This window comes from Ascaphus truei, unplaced genomic scaffold (genome assembly GCF_040206685.1).
Source record: "Ascaphus truei isolate aAscTru1 unplaced genomic scaffold, aAscTru1.hap1 HAP1_SCAFFOLD_97, whole genome shotgun sequence".
NCBI classification, from domain to species: Eukaryota; Metazoa; Chordata; class Amphibia; order Anura; family Ascaphidae; genus Ascaphus; species Ascaphus truei.
In genome coordinates this window covers 822,525-843,695 of record NW_027457309.1, presented here as the reverse complement: position 1 = coordinate 843,695, position 21,171 = coordinate 822,525, and the positions used below count along the sequence as shown (strand labels likewise).

Sequence of the window (21,171 nt, the reverse complement as noted above, 5' to 3'; positions counted from 1 at the left end):
TATTAATACACTTTTTATGAAAATAATCAATCAGATGAAATATATAGTACATGTAATCAGTGACATGGTGTAATAAATACATAATGTTAGACCTTTAATATATCCAAATTGCTTGTGCTAACTAGACGCTTTTTCAGAGAACCATCCTGTGCCACACACTAACATGTCTTTTGCATATATATTTATTACTTTATCACTACTATGTATGCTTATCTCTCAATGCCTCATTGTGTTTTAAGCTCTGTGTGGTATATTACAAAACAAATTCCTCAGTTGTCAGGATGGCCGAGCGGTCTAAGGTGCTGCGTTCAGGTCGCAGTTTCCTCTGGAGACGTGGGTTCGAATCCCACTTCTGACAAACTTTGCTTCTTTTAGAGTGTCAAAAGTTTCTATAAAAGCAATAATCTATTTTTAGCTGTATTTAACCAATTACCGTAATTAACATAAAATATTTCCATTATAGTAATATGAACTGTTACCATTTTAACACATTAACTGCCAGATTACCCTGCAATGCAATAGAGCAAAGTGGGTAATGACCAATCTTAGTGTCTCCCTTTTGAAAAATACACAGTATAAACTAATTGTTATTTTATTTTGCAACATAGATTTGCCATGTGGAAAAAAAAGCAGAGATTTGCCTATCTAATGTGTTTTCGACATTGAAAATTAAACTTCTAGCATTTATGTTCAAAATTACATATATTATCATGTTAACTCTGTCTATACATATAACATTTTCTTCGCCCCATCCAAAGCATAAATTTAAAAACCAGAAATGAGTGCCCAAAGTGTGTTTCAAAGCCCTGTGTTTTCTCTTTGTTTGAACCTCCAACCTCAGTGGCTGTGTAAGATTTCCATTAGAATTTATAACTACTTTCTGCTTTTGGTTGACATTTTCATACTTTAACAGGAGAAAATGAAATAAGAAATAAAAGAACTAAAGAATTACATTTTTTTAACAGTCTGCAGTTCATAGATAAACCTCATGGTGGCACTTCTGCTTTACAAATCTCTAATGATAGTGAACTGAAGAAACTTATTGCAATAAACACACTATACAGTTACTTCAGAACCTAGTGTTCATTTCACAACATTAATTAGGAAATAATTAAACAATAAGTGGATACATTATTGATACCCTTTTTATGAAAATAATCAATCAGATGAAATATATAGTACATGTAATCAGTGACATGGTGTAATAAATACATATTGTTAGACAATTAATATATCCAAATTGCTTTTGCTAACTAGACACTTTTATAGAGAACCATCCACATTCTGTGCCACACACTAACATGTCTTTTGCATATATATTTATTACTTTATCACTACTGAAAATGTGCCCTTGTATTCTCCAACGTCTTAGCGTGAAAATACACCGTCTGCCGACTCGTGATGACTTTCAACCTCCGGAGGATTTAGCCCACTCTTAAAGCACTGATGATCTGGGAAAACAAAATGGTGGACGAGCTCGGAGGAAAGCAGTAATTGAGTCAGACAGTGAAGCTTTGTCAAAAACTGTTCTCCTGTTTATTGAAGGGTATACAGCCAGTTTATATAGCAAACTTGAGCATAGAAAAAACACACATATGAGAACATACTTCCTCTTTTAATTTACAGTCTGTCTATCTCAGCAAAATAACAGTTAGACAGCATAGACAGTTTATAGTCTGGGAAGGGGCCTTAATACCGAACTTGGAGGCAGTTAAAGGAAATGTCAGTCTTTAGGACAGTATGTTGAGTAATGCATTCTTGTGTAACTCATGCTCAATATGGCTGGGAAGAAGTTCCTGTTTCTACAGGGCAAAAAATAAGTCTGAACAAATACAGTTCAGCTAGTGATAAGTGGGTGATAGGTCAGGTCATTTTCTCAGACCTGCCTGGACAGCACAATTACGTATGGCATATAGCATGTAGTTAGTTCCTGAGACTTAAATGTTAGTACAGAATAGTTATAGAAAAATGGTTATCCAGCAATCAAAATGGAGTCCCCCCTTATATGCACATTTTCAATCCCCCCTTTTGTCATCACAAAATGACAATTAACCTCTAGGATATGGGGGTCTCGTATTGGATTTGAATGTTATCATAATCCATCAAAGGTATCTGGACTCTAGTGGCAGTAGGTCCAGAGTCATGTATCATATTTGGGAAACTGTGAATGGGGGCATTAACGTCCAGTGATGCATATGTGTGATCAATTGACTTACCAAAAAGCATAATCATTTTACATAAAGATAAACACATTAATTTGTAACATGAAATAATAACAACTAATACTACAAATATGCAAACGATAAATATCAGTCCCATAACAATTCTCTTTCCCTCATTTTGTCGTGGGTCCATAACCTAACAACTACTATATTGTTTTTGATATTGTTGATATATTTTGTCGTATTGAAATAGTGGTGCAGGTTTTGGGGGTCCGAAGAAAATAAAAAAAAATATATATATATATATGGCCACAGGAGTTCTTGTTTGTAGAGAGATATATATCGGTGTGGCTGGTATGATATCTTTTCTGTTTACCAGGTTGACTATTACTACAAAAACTATTACCAATTTCTAAATTACTATTCACACTGCTCTTCTGTAACTACTAGCACATTATGGCGGCTAAAATTTGTGAAAATTGGTGGGGGCTAATTTCTACCGGGAGCGATTGCACAAATATCCATCTTGCACGCATCTTTCATACTGCATTTATTCAGAATGGCAAAACAGCAAAATGGCTGCTATGGTAAAACATGGCTGACTTATGATCCTTTCCTTGTGGCTGACACACGCCTCTGGGTGACCTCCCACTTTCCTCATAGCCTCATATCCAATCTTCTTAGTCCCCTCTTATTCTTTAGAGACAGTCTCTTTAAAGAACAGTTAACCATTGCATAGTCCTGCTGGACCAGGAGATTGTCCAATTGTGCCTTGTCATTCTTTTTCGGCCATTATATCGGCACAGTTGATTTCTTCTCGGTCTCTTCTTCTGGGGGACTGCTGACATCACCGAAAAGAGGCATAGCGTCGGTGGGGGTGCAACGCACTTCTGGATCAAAGTTTACTGCATATGACACATACATAGAGAGTGATGAGTAGGACAGACACACACACAAAAGCATCCAATAGCTTCGCTTCCAGAGAACTAATCCAACCACCAAGTCCCAACAAATCCCATCCGTCATCTCTACCTTTAAACACTGGACTATTTTCCCCAAATAACATGACCTGTTCTAGTTGCAGGGTAATATTCTATCTGTCCTCCTATCACAGAGTCAATAACTTCCCTAGGGCAAACTCTTATTTCTACACCCTTCGTAACCAATTTCTTATAGATGGTTCTACAAATGTCTTATTTCATATTGTCTTTTTCTGAAGGGGTTAAATATAACATTTATTTTCCCTGGGGTGCAACCTATTGAATATAGATAGTATATTGGGTTATATTATACATAAAATATGGGCTTTGTTTACTAGGATTCCATTGTGTGACAAAAGGTGTGCATATATGCTATACACAAATCAATAAAAACAAAATAACAATTACTAAACAAAATATACCTGTTCCTACCCTATCGTCTTTGTGTGCACACTATTTACACAAACCTAATAGACTATACATTTATAATTAAAATAACAAAACCTGTAAAGAAAAAAAAAATTATTAAAAAGTTCAAAGTTCATATGTTGAGGCCTGGAATTTTGGCTTTGTCTCTAGGCTTTTCCACTTTGGATACGGTGCAGATTGAAGCAACTGTGGGTGGTGCTGGGATAAGTTTCATATGCGTAACGTGGATCCAAAAAGAGACCTCTGCCACTTTATTTGCTGTAGTGGTGATGAGTAGTACTTTTAATAGTAGTAGTAGCGCCTTTTCATCTGGGATGAAGAACGTTCTTGCGTAGGAAATGCTTGACCATTAACCCATCTCTCGTAGGTGCACTTTCAACTTTGACATGTGCCTAGAGAGACTCAAAAATATATTAGTTGCATACAATACTTACTAATTGTTTTACTAAACAGTCACTGTGGTCTTGACTTTGCTACAATCTAAATTCATTAAAATTGGTGCCTCAGCTATTGCCTAACCAAAAGAAAAAAATGGCTAAAATAATTCTGTATAGAACTCCAAACTAATTACTTGTAATATAATTTCTTTGAAAGTGCCGAGCACACTGCCAACCTTAAAAGGCACTCAGCATTATTCTTAAAAATAAATAAATGATAATTTCAGATTTCGTTCATCCCGGGCACTAACCCATCTAACTTCTGGGCATAGACAGCTATATGATAAACAGCAATAATACCCCTCCTTTGTTCACATAATTTTATATATGAACAATATTACAGAAAGGATAACAGCATTCAAAACATAACTAACTATTGTTGTTTGATCTGTAGCTAAACTAACTTGAATCCTTTGGGTATAAAATTTGCATTAAAAACACTGAAAACACTACTGAATATAAATATAAGCAACTAATGTCTTCTGACAGAAACATCCTGTAATATAAGAAATTATAGACACAGATTTAAAACTTTTTTTTCCCTCGGATTGGAACAAGCTTGAAATAGCTTTCTGGGCATCCTGCCAAAACCTTGGAACAAAACAGATAAGAAAAAAAAAAAAACTGTTAATTACATTACAATATAATTTGGGACATCTAAAAATGCAGCTCCTCACACGGCCTGATAACAGAATAAAATGTGACACACAAAAGAAACAAAAATAATACAACAAAAATTACCAAGACAAGGCAATGCAAAACTGTTTTATCCTGCTCGCAAACTATATTAATAAAACAGTTAAACCTAATTTGTAGCTACAGAGCTTCGGTTAACTTTCGTGTCTCAAATGTATCTCCGCACATTTTTTTTTAACTGGAGAAGGGGGGCTGTCTGGGCTGCTATTCTGATTCTCTATCTCCCTCTCTCTCTCTTGTCATGGAAATAGAGAAGTTGGAAAAGGATGTCTTTCTGGTTTTTAAGAAATCATCGTCTGGCCAGAACGAATAAATCCTCAAAATATACCAGTGACCGGGCTGAATTATAATTTTTTTTTCCTTTTTTCTGACATTTGCCCATCTTTTTGTCCTTTTCTCTATAACCAGTCAAACTCTCCCTTTCCCATTATTGATTAGTTTGTGTTATAGTGCGGGTGTTTCTTACCTTTAAAATTTAAACTTAACATGAGCAATTAATTATGTTCTTATTTCAGAAACACTTGCAAGTACCTAGATAAAATTGTATATATACAATAAACCGACATTCATATTATTCAATGCACATAAAACTTTCACATAGTTAGGATTCACTCAGATTATACAAGCACACAGGGATTACTCAATCAACCTTTTTACCATATTTATAAAATTTAATAAAACATTCTGGGGAAAAACTAATTTTCCTACCTTAAATTTACACTACTTGAGATTCTCAATACCGGCGGGATAGACCCGTCTGAATTTAGACAAAAATATTCTACTAAAAAACATTCTCTGGTTCCCTTCTTAGGGGCTGGTTTGCAATTACTGGAAAAATATCTTGTCTCTTTACAATCATAGCACTTCCTGTCCTTTCTTTTCCCTTGCTTTCTTAGCTTCTCTGCTCTTTTTTTTTTTTTTCCTTCTTACGTTATGTTAAATATAAATACAGCAGTTTGGAGTTATAACACATTTTTTTTTTTTTTTTTTAGCGTTGTTTGACAGACCTGCATAAAACTGTGCCACAGTGTCAGTATCTGATTCTGATTCATCCTGTGACTTTTCCCTGTCCCGTGAACGGTCCCTGACAGGGGTTAATTCCTGCCTAGAGTCCGTCTCTTCCCCATCCGTACCGATCTGCCTGGCAGGCATATCAATAGTGAGTGGTCTAGGGAGCCTATTGCTTCGGGTTCCCCATGAAGCCATAAGAACTTCTTTATCGGAGACTGCCTCAGAGCCTGTGACCTAGGAAAGGTTAAGGGATCAGGGTTTTTTTTTTTTTTTTTTAGAACAGGGACACTGGGGTAAATTGGGGCTACCTATGGAAATGGTAATTGTCCCGATGCCATAGGGGCAGGGGGCAAATATGCATTTTGAGAGTTATATATATAGAAAAAAAAATTCAGTTGACAGCACTTAAAAGATGCAATTTTGACACAGGCTGCAGCACATTCCTTATCAGTTTTAACAATGCTAAAATCAACCTCTGCCTCAGCACAATCCTGTGTGTCAGCTAACAATGATTCATATTCGCGTTTTTTTAGCAGTGCGAATCAAATCGTTCCTAGTAGTATTTTTAGGTATGAAAACATATGATTGCGGTGTAACTAGGACAGGTTTGGCATTACTATGTGCGGGAGTTAATGTTACAGCACATGAATCAGTCAATACCTCTTTAAATTCCTCAGCTAGTTCCCTTACAGAAGCACAAAAATCCTTAACTCTATGATTGCTGGCTCCTGCAGATGACTCAGACGTCACAGAACCTGCTGAAGCAGTGGTTTCTTTAAGTTTCCTTAAAGGCAATTGGTTACGGGGTGATGGTATATCGTAATGAGACGAATCTGAAGTATCGTCTTCCCATTCACTCTCCCTGGAGACAGGGGGTGAAACGAGAGATGAAACTCTTGTGGAGCTTACGGCATTGGGAAGCTTTCTGTTTGGGCTTTCTTTACAGGACGACTTATGATGCTCAGATTCAGATAGGTGTGCCACCTCTGATTCTGCATCGTCTCTCAACTCCACATAGGTGGGTAGAGAGGGCTGTGGGCAAATGCCATTACTCTCCTCCCTGCGTACGGATGCAGGAGGTTTGGGGTGATGACTTGCAGCATAGTGTGATAACGCTGCCAACATGTTAGGATCAAAACTTGGAAAATAGTGGCACAGGTGTGATAGGACTATACGGGGGTATTTGTAACATCACAGAAGGCGGCGGTGTTGGGGGTAAAATATCTGGAGGTAAAAACTCCTGTGGGGGTGCATTAGGGGCTTGGGAATACATTGTAGTGAGATTATCAGGCGGGGGTGGCCAAATTGGCTCCTCGGATTTTGGGTTATCATTAGGTTTTGCCTCATTAATGTGAGGTGCAACTTTTACCCAAATGCGGCCACATAATGCCATATAATGCATGTCCCACTCGGGATCAGGCTGAAACCATAGCCATTCAGGATCTCCACCCAAACATAATCCTTTTATCATTGTCATATGATATGCGGCAAAACTACCTTCCCATCATTTAGACAATACAATACACACTTGATTAAAATAACCAAAATCAAGCAAGCACTGCACTGTAAAAATATATGAGCAACACAACGTAATATCATGCACTTATATACTTAGCACTTATATACTTAGCACTTATATACTTAGCACTTATATATCTTACGCACTGATATACTTATCACTTATATATCTTACGCACTGATATACTTAGCACTTATATACTTATGCACTTATGTATACTTAGCATTTTATATGTCTTATATATCTTATTTTATATATATATAACGACATGCCCATGCACAATAATACAGAAAAAAGAAAAAAATCCCTTAAAAATCCCTTACAATCCTCCTCCCCCCTTAAAAAAAAAAATACACTTTTCCCACAGACACTTTAAGAGTTTTTCAAGCAGATACCCAACTATATCGCTTGTTCCTATCTCTCAACAGGGACTATAACCCTGTGTATATACTTCCGTCAAGGATTCATGTAATCCTGACTTCACTTTGAGTCCTTTACTCAAGTGTCTCTATGGTTTTTCCTTAACCTTGAATCATCCGGTGCAGCGGTAACTCTAAAAAAACTTCTAAACCTTAAAACCTTATGGGCTCTTTGGGCAAGGAGACACAGACGGATAATATACAGATAAAATATATATCTTGTATGCTTACCCCGAATGTGGCTTCTGTCCCAAATCTGACACCATGAAAATGTGCCCATGTATTCTCCAACGTCTTAGCGTGAAAATACACCGTCTGCCGACTCGTGATGACTTTCAACCTCCGGAGGATTTAGCCCACTCTTAAAGCACTGATGATCTGGTAAAACAAAATGGTGGACGAGCTCGGAGGAAAGCAGTAATTGAGTCAGACAGTGAAGCTTTGTCAAAAACTGTTCTCCTGTTTATTGAAGGGTATACAGCCAGTTTATATAGCAAACTTGAGCATAGAAAAAACACACATATGAGAACATACTTCCTCTTTTAATTTACAGTCTGTCTATCTCAGCAAAATAACAGTTAGACAGCATAGACAGTTTATAGTTTGGGAAGGGGCCTTAATACCGAACTTGGAGGCAGTTAAAGGAAATGTCAGTCTTTAGGACAGTATGTTGAGTAATGCATTCTTGTGTAACTCATGCTCAATATGGCTGGGAAGAAGTTCCTGTTTCTACAGGGCAAAAAATAAGTCTGAACAAATACAGTTCAGCTAGTGATAAGTGGGTGATAGGTCAGGTCATTTTCTCAGACCTGCCTGGACAGCACAATTACGTATGGCATATAGCATGTGATTAGTTCCTGAGACTTAAATGTTAGTAAAGAATAGTTATAGAAAAATGGTTATCCAGCAATCAAAATGGAGTCCCCCCTTATATGCACATTTTCAACTACTATGTATGCTTATCTCTCAATGCCTCATTGTGTTTTAAGCTCTGTGTGGTATATTACAAAGCAAATTCCTCAGTTGTCAGGATGGCCGAGCGGTCTAAGGTGCTGCGTTCAGGTCGCAGTTTCCTCTGGAGGCGTGGGTTCGAATCCCACTTCTGACAAACTTTGCTTCTTTTAGAGTGTCAAAAGTTTCTATAAAAGCAATAATCTATTTTTAGCTGTATTTAACAAATTACCGTAATTAACATAAAATAGTTCCATTATAGTAATATGAACTGTTACCATTTTAACACATTAACTGCCAGAATACCCTGCAATGCAATAGAGCAAAGTGGGTAATGACCAATCTTAGTGTCTCCCTTTTGAAAAATACACAGTATAAACTAATTGTTATTTTATTTTGCAACATAGATTTGCCATGTGGGAAAAAAAGCAGAGATTTGCCTATCTAATGTGTTTTCGACATTGAAAATTAAACTTCTAGCATTTATGTTCAAAATTACATATATTATCATGTTACTGCACCGACACACTTTATTCGAGCAAATACCCGGTATGTACCTGGCAGATACCTGGAATGCGCCGCTCCTCACCTCTGACAAGCCCCGTTGCATTTGCCTTCCCAGCCTGGGTTCATGCCTGGCTGATGGGCGGCTGATCTGTTAAATGATAATGATTAGGATTTATTAGGCTGCAATGCTTCGCGTGTCTACCAGATGGCATAAATTCATTAATTGTAATGCAGTATATATATATATACTGTGCAGTATTGCAGCCAGCGGGAATAAAATGCTTCAATCCCTGCCTGGAAAATAACCCAATGCACTCGGGCAGAAAACAGTCACAAACCTCAATACACCCGGGTATACCCGAATTCGTGGGACTAGCCAAGCTCGAATAAAGTGTGTCGCCAGTGTAACTCTGTCTATACATATAACATTTTCTTCGCCCCATCCAAAGCATAAATTTAAAAACCAGAAATGAGTGCCCAAAGTGTGTTTCAAAGCCCTGTGTTTTCTCTTTGTTTGAACCTCCAACCTCAGTGGCTGTGTAAGATTTCCATTAGAATTTATAACTACTTTCTGCTTTTGGTTGACATTTTCATTCTTTAACAGGAGAAAATGAAATAAGAAATAAAAGAACTGAAGAATTACATTTTTTTGAACAGTTCATAGATAAACCTCATGGTGGCACTGCTGCTTTACAAATCTCTAATGAAAGTGAACTGAAGAAATTTATTGCAATAAACACACCATAATAATGTTAGACCATTAATATATCCAAATTGCTTTTGCTAACTAGACGCTTTTTCAGAGAATCATCCACATTCTGTGCCACACACTAACATGTCTTTTGCATATATATTTATCACATTATCACAACTATGTATGCTTGTTTCTCAATGCCTCATTGTGTTTGAAGCTCTGTGTGGAATATTACAAAACAAATTCCTCAGTTGTCAGGATGGCCGAGCGGTCTAAGGCGCTGCGTTCAGGTCGCAGTCTCCTCTGGAGGCGTGGGTTCGAATCCCACTTCTGACAAGCTTTGCTTCTTTTACAGTGTCAAAAGTTTCAATAACAGCAATAATCTATTTGTAGTTGTATTTAACCGATAACCACAATTAACATAAAATATTTCCATTATAGTAACATGAACTGTTACCATTTTAACACATTAGCTGCCAGAATACCCTGCAATGCAATAGAGCAATGTGGGTAATGACCAATCTTGGTGTCTCCCTTTTGGAAAATATGTTGTTACATTTATGACACAGTATAAACTAAATGAGATTTTATTTTGCAACATAGATTTGCCATGTGGAAAAAAGGCAGAGATTTGCCTATCTAATGTGTTTTCGACATTGAAAATCAAACTTCTAGCATTTCTTTTCAAAATTACATATATTATCATGTTAACTCTGTCTATAGATATTACATTTTCTTTGCCCCATCCAAAGCAGAAATTCAGAAACCAGAAATGAGTGCCCAAAGTGTGTTTCAAAGCCCTGGGTTTTCTCATTGTTTGAACCTCCAACCTCAGTGGCTGTGTAAGATTTCCATTAGAATTTATAACTACTTTCTGCTTTTGGTTGACATTTTCATTCTTTAACAGGAGAAAATGAAATAAGAAATAAAAGAACTGAAGAATTACATTTTTTTGAACAGTTCATAGATAAACCTCATGGTGGCACTGCTGCTTTACAAATCTCTAATGAAAGTGAACTGAAGAAATTTATTGCAATAAACACACCATACAGTTACTTCAGAACCTAGTGTTCATTTCACAACATGAATTAGGAAATAAATAAATAGTAAGTGGATACATTATTGATACTCTTTTTATGAAAATAATCAATCAGATGAAAAATAAAGTACATTTAATCAGTGACATGATGTAATAAATACATAATGTTAGATTATTAATATATCCAAATTGCTTTTGCTAACTAGACGCTTTTTCAGAGAACCATCCACATTCTGTGCCACACACTAACATGTCTTTTGCATATATATTTATCACATTATCACAACTATGTATGCTTGTTTCTCAATGCCTCATTGTGTTTGAAGCTCTGTGTGGAATATTACAAAACAAATTCCTCAGTTGTCAGGATGGCCGAGCGGTCTAAGGCGCTGCGTTCAGGTCGCAGTCTCCTCTGGAGGCGTGGGTTCGAATCCCACTTCTGACAAGCTTTGCTTCTTTTACAGTGTCAAAAGTTTCAATAACAGCAATAATCTATTTGTAGCTGTATTTAACCGATAACCACAATTAACATAAAATATTTCCATTATAGTAACATGAACTGTTACCATTTTAACACATTAGCTGCCAGAATACCCTGCAATGCAATAGAGCAATGTGGGTAATGACCAATCTTGGTGTCTCCCTTTTGGAAAATATGTTGTTACATTTATGACACAGTATAAACTAAATGAGATTTTATTTTGCAACATAGATTTGCCATGTGGAAAAAAAGCAGAGATTTGCCTATCTAATGTGTTTTCGACATTGAAAATCAAACTTCTAGCATTTCTTTTCAAAATTACATATATTATCATGTTAACTCTGTCTATAGATATTACATTTTCTTCGCCCCGTCCAAAGCAGAAATTCAGAAACCAGAAATGAGTGCCCAAAGTGTGTTTCAAAGCCCTGGGTTTTCTCATTGTTTGAACCTCCAACCTCAGTGGCTGTGTAAGATTTCCATTAGAATTTATAACTACTTTCTGCTTTTGGTTGACATTTTCATTCTTTAACAGGAGAAAATGAAATAAGAAATAAAAGAACTGAAGAATTACATTTTTTTGAACAGTTCATAGATAAACCTCATGGTGGCACTGCTGCTTTACAAATCTCTAATGAAAGTGAACTGAAGAAACATATTGCAATAAACACACCATACAGTTACTTCAGAACCTAGTGTTCATTTCACAACATGAATTAGGAAATAAATAAATAGTAAGTGGATACATTATTGATACTCTTTTTATGAAAATAATCAATCAGATGAAATATATAGTACATTTAATCAGTGACATGGTGTAATAAATACATAATGTTAGACCATTAATATATCCAAATTGCTTTTGCTAACTAGACGCTTTTTCAGAGAATCATCCACATTCTGTGCCACACACTAACATGTCTTTTGCATATATATTTATCACATTATCACAACTATGTATGCTTGTTTCTCAATGCCTCATTGTGTTTGAAGCTCTGTGTGGAATATTACAAAACAAATTCCTCAGTTGTCAGGATGGCCGAGCGGTCTAAGGCGCTGCGTTCAGGTCGCAGTCTCCTATGGAGGCGTGGGTTCGAATCCCACTTCTGACAAGCTTTGCTTCTTTTACAGTGTCAAAAGTTTCTATAACAGCAATAATCTATTTGTAGCTGTATTTAACCGATAACCGCAATTAACATAAAATAGTTCCATTATAGTAACATGAACTGTTACCATTTTAACACATTAGCTGCCAGAATACCCAGCAATGCAATAGAGCAATGTGGGTAATGACCAATCTTGGTGTCTCCCTTTTGGAAAATATGTTGTTACATTTATGACACAGTATAAACTAAATGAGATTTTGTTTTGCAACATAGATTTGCCATGTGGAAAAAAAGCAGAGATTTGCCTATCTAATGTGTTTTCGACATTGAAAATCAAACTTCTAGCATTTCTTTTCAAAATTACATATATTATCATGTTAACTCTGTCTATAGATATTACATTTTCTTCGCCCCATCCAAAGCAGAAATTCAGAAACCAGAAATGAGTGCCCAAAGTGTTTTTCAAAGCCCTGGGTTTTCTCATTGTTTGAACCTCCAACCTCAGTTGCTGTGTAAGATTTCCATTAGAATTTATAACTACTTTCTGCTTTTGGTTGACATTTTCATTCTTTAACAGGAGAAAATGAAATAAGAAATAAAAGAACTGAAGAATTAAATTTTTTTGAACAGTTCATAGATAAACCTCATGGTGGCACTGTTAAGGTCCCTTCAATCGAGGGTATCTACTGCTCAGATGTGGGCTCCGAATTATGTATCTTAGGTCTGGGTGCACCCCGGATCCCAATAATGACACAGAGTCACGTATCAGTTTCCTCAGACAAGTAGTCAAGACTGCCGAGTTTTTTGTATTACAATCTGTTTATATCAAAGTAGGCTAACACTAGCCAATCATTCAATGCCACACCTATTATGCGGCAAAGCTTATCCAATTATTACATTAGTTAGTAGAAAAAAGGCACGATGGGGGCGGGGGTCTTGTCGGCTGATGCAAGTTTCACAGAAATGCCGTGTGTCCTTGCTTTCTGAAGTTAGGTTTCGTTTTCTCTGATATCACTTCCTTATTGCGTGGGCGAGAGTCTGTGCAAGCGGCATTCCACAGTCACCTCGGATAGAAAACAGTATTAGTAAAAAAGCACAGCAAACAGATATAAGATGGAGACGAGTGGTTTCTATAAAGCATAGAGATATGATCTCCATATTTTATCCTTCACAGTCCCCCCTAGAAACCACGAGACAAACATAATCTTATAAAAGTATTAAAAAACCAAACCAAAAAGGATATACTTTCCCTATGACTAATCTTAACCTTAGAAAAACTACCTGAGGGTGTTGGTCGGCTGTTCATGAGCTTCTCTCATCCCCGACAACTGCTTGCTCGCTAAACTCGAAGACCTACAGAACATACACAAGGAGTCCCTTCCCTACCGACAAACAAACTAGGGTCTGGGAACTTGATTGGTCACCCCTGTCACTCCAGAGTACTATAATGGACTGTTCTTATGTTCTCTTGTTTTTGTAATGGCATATTTTCATAACATTGGCACATTGCTCTTGTTCTCAAGGTTTTTGGCTTAGCTGAACCACTCAATATCAATTGGAACTTCAGAAGAAAAAATGTATTTTAAACTAACATTCATTCCAACTTTCATACAGACAATAGACAATATCAGGCACCTAAGATGGATGCTGACTCAAAATGGTTGCTTAGATCCCAGTGCTGTTATGTCAGACCCCCCTCCCTTACGTCATATTCTCACTTTGTCATTCCCTCCTTTTTATTCTTAAAACATAGCTTTTGAGAATAAAGTTCATGATGATAGTCCAGGGATAACTCAGAGGACAAGGGTGCGTGCCCTTCACTGTCATAGTCTCGTAAGGCGCTGCGGCCAATATGTCTTTTGATGAATTGAATAACTGTGGTCGGCATCTTCTTTCTTCACGGTACTTCTGTTTTCTGGCATCTGTAAAGAGTGGCATCAGATTGTAGTAGGGGGTCGCACACCTGTGGATCATACCTTTGCAACACGGGACACCCACATATATGACAACAAGTAACACTCCCAAACACATCAAAACATTCAAAAAAAATTGCTCCAAGTGATCTAAGCCATTCACCTAACCCCAAGGGTGATAATCTGTCACTTCCCTTTGTAAACCTCTTTTGAATCTCTTGTATTTAATCAAGTTCATGCTGCACATTGCTACACTGATCTGGAATAAAAACACAACATTGTCTTTAATCAAACACATACCCCTCCTTTTGAAGCTAAAACATAGTCTAAAGCAATTCTGTTTTGTAAGGCCATAAGCCTAATCTGAACCTGTTCTTGGTTTAATGATGAAATTAAAAACTGCAAAATTAAAGCACAGTGCTGAGCACATGGTCAGCTTTATCATTTTAAAGACACTCTGCATATTCATCTGACTAAAGAAAAAATATTTTCTATAAGACTTGTTTCCGGGAAAAGAGCCATTTTGTTTCTGGGCGTTTCGCCAATTGACCCTGAAAAGATAAGATAACGTAACACCACGGCTTCTTCCTGAAAAATAATAATTATTAGCTTGAAACTTTTGCTTAAAGTTTAAATACATGGAGCTTTATCCAGAGCCCTAAGAACTACATTTTTTATGACCTTTCAAAAATTAACCAACAGGCTTTTATATAGCTGAGGTTCATATAACTTCTTAACACACAAATAACGCCACACGCTCATGCTATTTCGCTACACTCAGTTTTTTTTAATGATTTCTGTTTTGAACTTTTATAGTTTCACTGACTTCATTCACTACAAATTTATGTTATCCTGTTGCAATTCTGTCCTTTCTCAAGCTACACACACCTATTTCTCTCCATTAGTCAACACTCACAAGTCTAACCCTCATTAACTCTTCCTTCATCTCACCTCAGGACTTTTTCTGACTATTTTGAGGATATGGCGGGGGAGGGTCAACTTTAGGGGTAGAAGGTGTAGTTTTGTCACTTTCGGGTACTTTCATATAACAGTAACTTTTCTTATCTTTCCCTCCACATTCAATTTCAGTGAAACCTTCCTTTTGAAGCTCAATAGCCACACTCAAAAATTTCTCAGCATTCTCCCACAATCCTCCATCTTTCAACATTCCTTTACATGCCTGGATTCTATCTTTCAACATTTTTGGTTGCAACCTTCCCGTAGAGGGTAAATCCAATACTTTAAACAACAATTTATATTTCTTGGTATACTTCTTTCCCTCCCGCTCTGTCACAAGAGTTACGGAATCCCGTGCACCAGAAGGCATATCCTTCTTTAAAAACTGCGAGAACATTGTCTATTTTAAAAACAACTTCGGACATGTGCGCCAACTACCGGCGGTACCTGGACTCTTGAGTTTCAGCGATAAATTGACCTAGACGGGGAGGCGCGCAGACACTCCCCGGACCGTCACCTGTACGGACGATCCTCCTATTATCTAACAATAGATATCCTTACACACTCGTCCCCTTATTCCTTATAATATCGTTATTCCGTAACCCTTATGACATATGAACATAAACCACACATCTGGCAGGCACAAGACCTTACCAACTATATAAATCCTTGGCGGGAACCACCGGACTCTATGGTCTTGTATAGATTAACAATACTTAGCCCATCAACCAAGTGTCGCCAACCTGAACAGACTGACAGGAGTTCGGTGAAAATATATTCTGAATATACATTACCTTGTCCTTAGAGGTTGATCAGACCCCCCGATCAGTCCGGACAGGGGACGTCCTCCTTGGATGGAGATGGGTTCATGATTGTTCCGATGTCCCTTCACAAGGATCCTGCCGACTACGCCAAATGTTAAGGTCCCTTCAATCGAGGGTATCTACTGCTCAGATGTGGGCTCCGAATTATGTATCTTAGGTCTGGGTGCACCCCGGATCCCAATAATGACACAGAGTCACGTATCAGTTTCCTCAGACAAGTAGTCAAGACTGCCGAGTTTTTTGTATTACAATCTGTTTATATCAAAGTAGGCTAACACTAGCCAATCATTCAATGCCACACCTATTATGCGGCAAAGCTTATCCAATTATTACATTAGTTAGTAGAAAAAAGGCACGATGGGGGCGGGGGTCTTGTCGGCTGATGCAAGTTTCACAGAAATGCTGTGTGTCCTTGCTTTCTGAAGTTAGGTTTCGTTTTCTCTGATATCACTTCCTTATTGCGTGGGCGAGAGTCTGTGCAAGCGGCATTCCACAGTCACCTCGGATAGAAAACAGTATTAGTAAAAAAGCACAGCAAACAGATATAAGATGGAGACGAGTGGTTTCTATAAAGCATAGAGATATGATCTCCATATTTTATCCTTCACAGCACTGCTGCTTTACAAATCTCTAATGAAAGTGAACTGAAGAAACTTATTGCAATAAACACACCATACAGTTACTTCAGAACCTAGTGTTCATTTCACAACATGAATTAGGAAATAAATAAACAGTAAGTGGATACATTATTGATACTCTTTTTATGAAAATAATCAATCAGATGAAATATATAGTACATTTAATCAGTGACATGGTGTAATAAATACATAATGTTAGACCATTAATATATCCAAATTGCTTTTGCTAACTAGACGCTTTTTCAGAGAACCATCCACATTCTGTGCCACACACAAACATGTCTTTTGCATATATATTTATCACATTATCACAACTATGTATGCTTGTTTCTTAATGCCTCATTGTGTTTGAAGCTCTGTGTGGAATATTACAAAACAAATTCCTCAGTTGTCAGGATGGCCGAGCGGTCTAAGGCGCTGCGTTCAGGTCGCAGTCTCCTCTGGAGGCGTGGGTTCGAATCCCACTTCTGACAAGCTTTGCTTCTTTTACAGTGTCAAAAGTTTCTATAACAGCAATAATCTATTTGTAGCTGTATTTAACCGATAACCGCAATTAACATAAAATAGTTCCATTATAGTAACATGAACTGTTACCATTTTAACACATTAGCTGCCAGAATACCCAGCAATGCAATAGAGCAATGTGGGTAATGACCAATCTTGGTGTCTCCCTTTTGGAAAATATGTTGTTACATTTATGACACAGTATAAACTAAATGAGATTTTATTTTGCAACATAGATTTGCCATGTGGAAAAAAAGCAGAGATTTGCCTATCTAATGTGTTTTCGACATTGAAAATCAAACTTCTAGCATTTCTTTTCAAAATTACATATATTATCATGTTAACTCTGTCTATAGATATTACATTTTCTTCGCCCCATCCAAAGCAGAAATTCAGAAACCAGAAATGAGTGCCCAAAGTGTGTTTCAAAGCCCTGTGTTTTCTCATTGTTTGAACCTCCAACCTCAGTGGCTGTGTAAGATTTCCATTAGAATTTATAACTATTTTCTGCTTTTGGTTGACAGTTTCATTCATTAACAGGAGAAAAGGAAATATGAAATAAAAGAACTGAAGAATTAAAATTGTTTTAACCGTCTGCAGTTCATAGATAAACCTCATGGTGGCACTGCTGCTTTACAAATCTCTAATGATAGTGAACTGAAGAAACTTATTGCAATAAACACACCATACAGTTACTTCAGAACCTAGTGTTCATTTCACAACATGAATTAGGAAATAAATAAACAGTAAGTGGATACATTATTGATACACTTTTTATGAAAATAATCAATCAGATGAAAAATAAAGTACATTTAATCAAAGACATGATGTAATAAATACATAATGTTAGACAATTAATATATCCAAATTGCTTTTGCTATCTAGACACTTTTTCAGAGAACCATCCACATTCTGTGCCACACACTAACATGTCTTTTGCATATATATTTATCACATTATCACAACTATGTATGCTTGTTTCTCAATGCCTCATTGTGTTTGAAGCTCTGTGTGGAATATTACAAAACAAATTCCTCAGTTGTCAGGATGGCCGAGCGGTCTAAGGCGCTGCGTTCAGGTCGCAGTCTCCTCTGGAGGCGTGGGTCGAATCCCACTTCTGACAAGCTTTGCTTCTTTTACAGTGTCAAAAGTTTCTATAACAACAATAATCTATTTGTAGCTGTATTTAACCGATAACCGCAATTAACATAAAATAGTTCCATTATAGTAACATGAACTGTTACCATTTTAACACATTAGCTGCCAGAATACCCTGCAATGCAATAGAGCAATGTGGGTAATGACCAATCTTGGTGTCTCCCTTTTGGAAAATATGTTGTTACATTTATGACACAGTATAAACTAAATGAGATTTTATTTTGCAACATAGATTTGCCATGTTGAAAAAAAGCAGAGATTTGCCTATCTAATGTGTTTTCGACATTGAAAATCAAACTTCTAGCATTTCTTTTCAAAATTACATATATTATCATGTTAACTCTGTCTATTGATATTACATTTTCTTCGCCCCATCCAAAGCAGAAATTCAGAAACCAGAAATGAGTGCCCAAAGTGTGTTTCAAAGCCCTGTGTTTTCTCATTGTTTGAACCTCCAACCTCAGTGGCTGTGTAAGATTTCCATTAGAATTTATAACTATTTTCTGCTTTTGGTTGACAGTTTCATTCATTAACAGGAGAAAAGGAAATATGAAATAAAAGAACTGTAGAATTAAAATTGTTTTAACCGTCTGCAGTTCATAGATAAACCTCATGGTGGCACTGTGGCTGTGTAAGATTTCCATTAGAATTTATAACTACTTTCTGCTTTTGGTTGACATTTTCATATTTTAACAGGAGAAAATGAAATAAGAAATAAAAGAACTGAAGAATTACATTTTTTTGAACAGTTCATAGATAAACCTCATGGTGGCACTGCTGCTTTACAAATCTCTAATGAAAGTGAACTGAAGAAACTTATTGCAATAAACACACCATACAGTTACTTCAGAACCTAGTGTTCATTTCACAACATGAATGAGGAAATAAATAAACAGTAAGTGGATACATTATTGATACTCTTTTTATGAAAATAATCAATCAGATGAAATATATAGTACATTTAATCAGTGACATGGTGTAATAAATACATAATGTTAGACCATTAATATATCCAAATTGCTTTTGCTAACTAGACGCTTTTTCAGAGAACCATCCACATTCTGTGCCACACACTAACATGTCTTTTGCATATATATTTATCACATTATCACCACTATGTATGCTTGTTTCTCAATGCCTCATTGTGTTTGAAGCTCTGTGTGGAATATTACAAAACAAATTCTTCAGTTGTCAGGATGGCCGAGCGGTCTCAGGCGCTGCGTTCAGGTCGCAGTCTCCTCTGGAGGCGTGGGTTCGAATCCCACTTCTGACAAGCTTTGCTTCTTTTACAGTGTCAAAAGTTTCTATAACAGCAATAATCTATTTGTAGCTGTATTTAACCGATAACAGCCATTAACATAAAATAGTTCCATTATAGTAACATGTACTGTTACCATTTTAACACATTAGCTGCCAGAATACCCTGCAATGCAATAGAGCAATGTGGGTAATGACCAATCTTGGTGTCTCCCTTTTGGAAAATATGTTGTTACATTTATGACACAGTATAAACTAAATGAGATTTTATTTTGCAACATAGATTTGCCATGTGGAAAAAAAGCAGAGATTTGCCTATCTAATGTGTTTTCGACATTGAAAATAAAACTTCTAGCATTTCTTTTCAAAATTACATATATTATCATGTTAACTCTGTCTATAGATATTACATTTTCTTCGCCCCATCCAAAGCAGAAATTCAGAAACCAGAAATGAGTGCCCAAAGTGTGTTTCAAAGCCCTGTGTTTTCTCATTGTTTGAACCTCCAACCTCAGTGGCTGTGTAAGATTTCCATTAGAATTTATAACTATTTTCTGCTTTTGGTTGACAGTTTCATTCATTAACAGGAGAAAAGGAAATATGAAATAAAAGAACTGAAGAATTAAAATTGTTTTAACCGTCTGCAGTTCATAGATAAACCTCATTGTGGCACTGTGGCTGTGTAAGATTTCCATTAGAATTTATAACTACTTTCTGCTTTTGGTTGACATTTTCATATTTTAACAGGAGAAAATGAAATAAGAAATAAAAGAACTGAAGAATTACATTTTTTTGAACAGTTCATAGATAAACCTCATGGTGGCACTGCTGCTTTACAAATCTCTAATGAAAGTGAACTGAAGAAACTTATTGCAATAAACACACCATACAGTTACTTCAGAACCTAGTGTTCATTTCACAACATGAATGAGGAAATAAATAAACAGTAAGTGGATACATTATTGATACACTTTTTATGAAAATAATCAATCAGATGAAATATATAGTACATTTAATCAGTGACATGGTGTAATAAATACATAATGTTAGACCATTAATATATCCAAATTGCTTTTGCTAACTAGACGCTTTTTCAGAGAACCATCCACATTCTGTGCCACACACTAACATGTCTTTTGCATATATATTTATCACATTATCACCACTATGTATGCTTGTTTCTCAATGCCTCATTGTGTTTGAAGCTCTGTGTGGAATATTACAAAACAAATTGCTCAGTTGTCAGGATGGCCGAGCGGTCTAAGGCGCTGCGTTCAGGTCGCAGTCTCCTCTGGAGGCGTGGGTTCGAATCCCACTTCTGACAAGCTTTGCTTCTTTTACAGTGTCAAAAGTTTCTATAACAGCAATAATCTATTTGTAGCTGTATTTAACCGATAACAGCAATTAACATAAAATAGTTCCATTATAGTAACATGAACTGTTACCATTTTAACACATTAGCTGCCAGAATACCCTGCAATGCAATAGA

At 36.5% G+C, this 21,171-nt stretch overlaps 9 non-coding genes across 9 annotated transcripts; all 9 read left to right on the top strand.

Annotated features, from left to right (window-relative positions):
- The first annotated feature begins 275 nt into the window (after positions 1-275).
- On the top strand, positions 276-358 carry TRNAL-CAG (transfer RNA leucine (anticodon CAG)). Its single transcript has one exon. It is a non-coding gene; the product is annotated as a tRNA-Leu (tRNA).
- Positions 359-8,678: 8,320 nt separating this feature from the next.
- Positions 8,679-8,761, top strand: TRNAL-CAG (transfer RNA leucine (anticodon CAG)). The gene has a single exon. It is a non-coding gene; the product is annotated as a tRNA-Leu (tRNA).
- A 1,297-nt stretch (positions 8,762-10,058) lies between these two features.
- Positions 10,059-10,141, top strand: TRNAL-CAG (transfer RNA leucine (anticodon CAG)). The gene has a single exon. It is a non-coding gene; the product is annotated as a tRNA-Leu (tRNA).
- Positions 10,142-11,206: 1,065 nt separating this feature from the next.
- TRNAL-CAG (transfer RNA leucine (anticodon CAG)) lies at positions 11,207-11,289 on the top strand. The gene has a single exon. It is a non-coding gene; the product is annotated as a tRNA-Leu (tRNA).
- Positions 11,290-12,354: 1,065 nt separating this feature from the next.
- Positions 12,355-12,437, top strand: TRNAL-CAG (transfer RNA leucine (anticodon CAG)). Its single transcript has one exon. It is a non-coding gene; the product is annotated as a tRNA-Leu (tRNA).
- A 4,716-nt stretch (positions 12,438-17,153) lies between these two features.
- Positions 17,154-17,236, top strand: TRNAL-CAG (transfer RNA leucine (anticodon CAG)). The gene has a single exon. It is a non-coding gene; the product is annotated as a tRNA-Leu (tRNA).
- Positions 17,237-18,308: 1,072 nt separating this feature from the next.
- TRNAL-CAG (transfer RNA leucine (anticodon CAG)) lies at positions 18,309-18,390 on the top strand. The gene has a single exon. It is a non-coding gene; the product is annotated as a tRNA-Leu (tRNA).
- Positions 18,391-19,615: 1,225 nt separating this feature from the next.
- On the top strand, positions 19,616-19,698 carry TRNAL-CAG (transfer RNA leucine (anticodon CAG)). Its single transcript has one exon. It is a non-coding gene; the product is annotated as a tRNA-Leu (tRNA).
- Positions 19,699-20,923: 1,225 nt separating this feature from the next.
- TRNAL-CAG (transfer RNA leucine (anticodon CAG)) lies at positions 20,924-21,006 on the top strand. The gene has a single exon. It is a non-coding gene; the product is annotated as a tRNA-Leu (tRNA).
- Positions 21,007-21,171: the final 165 nt, after the last annotated feature.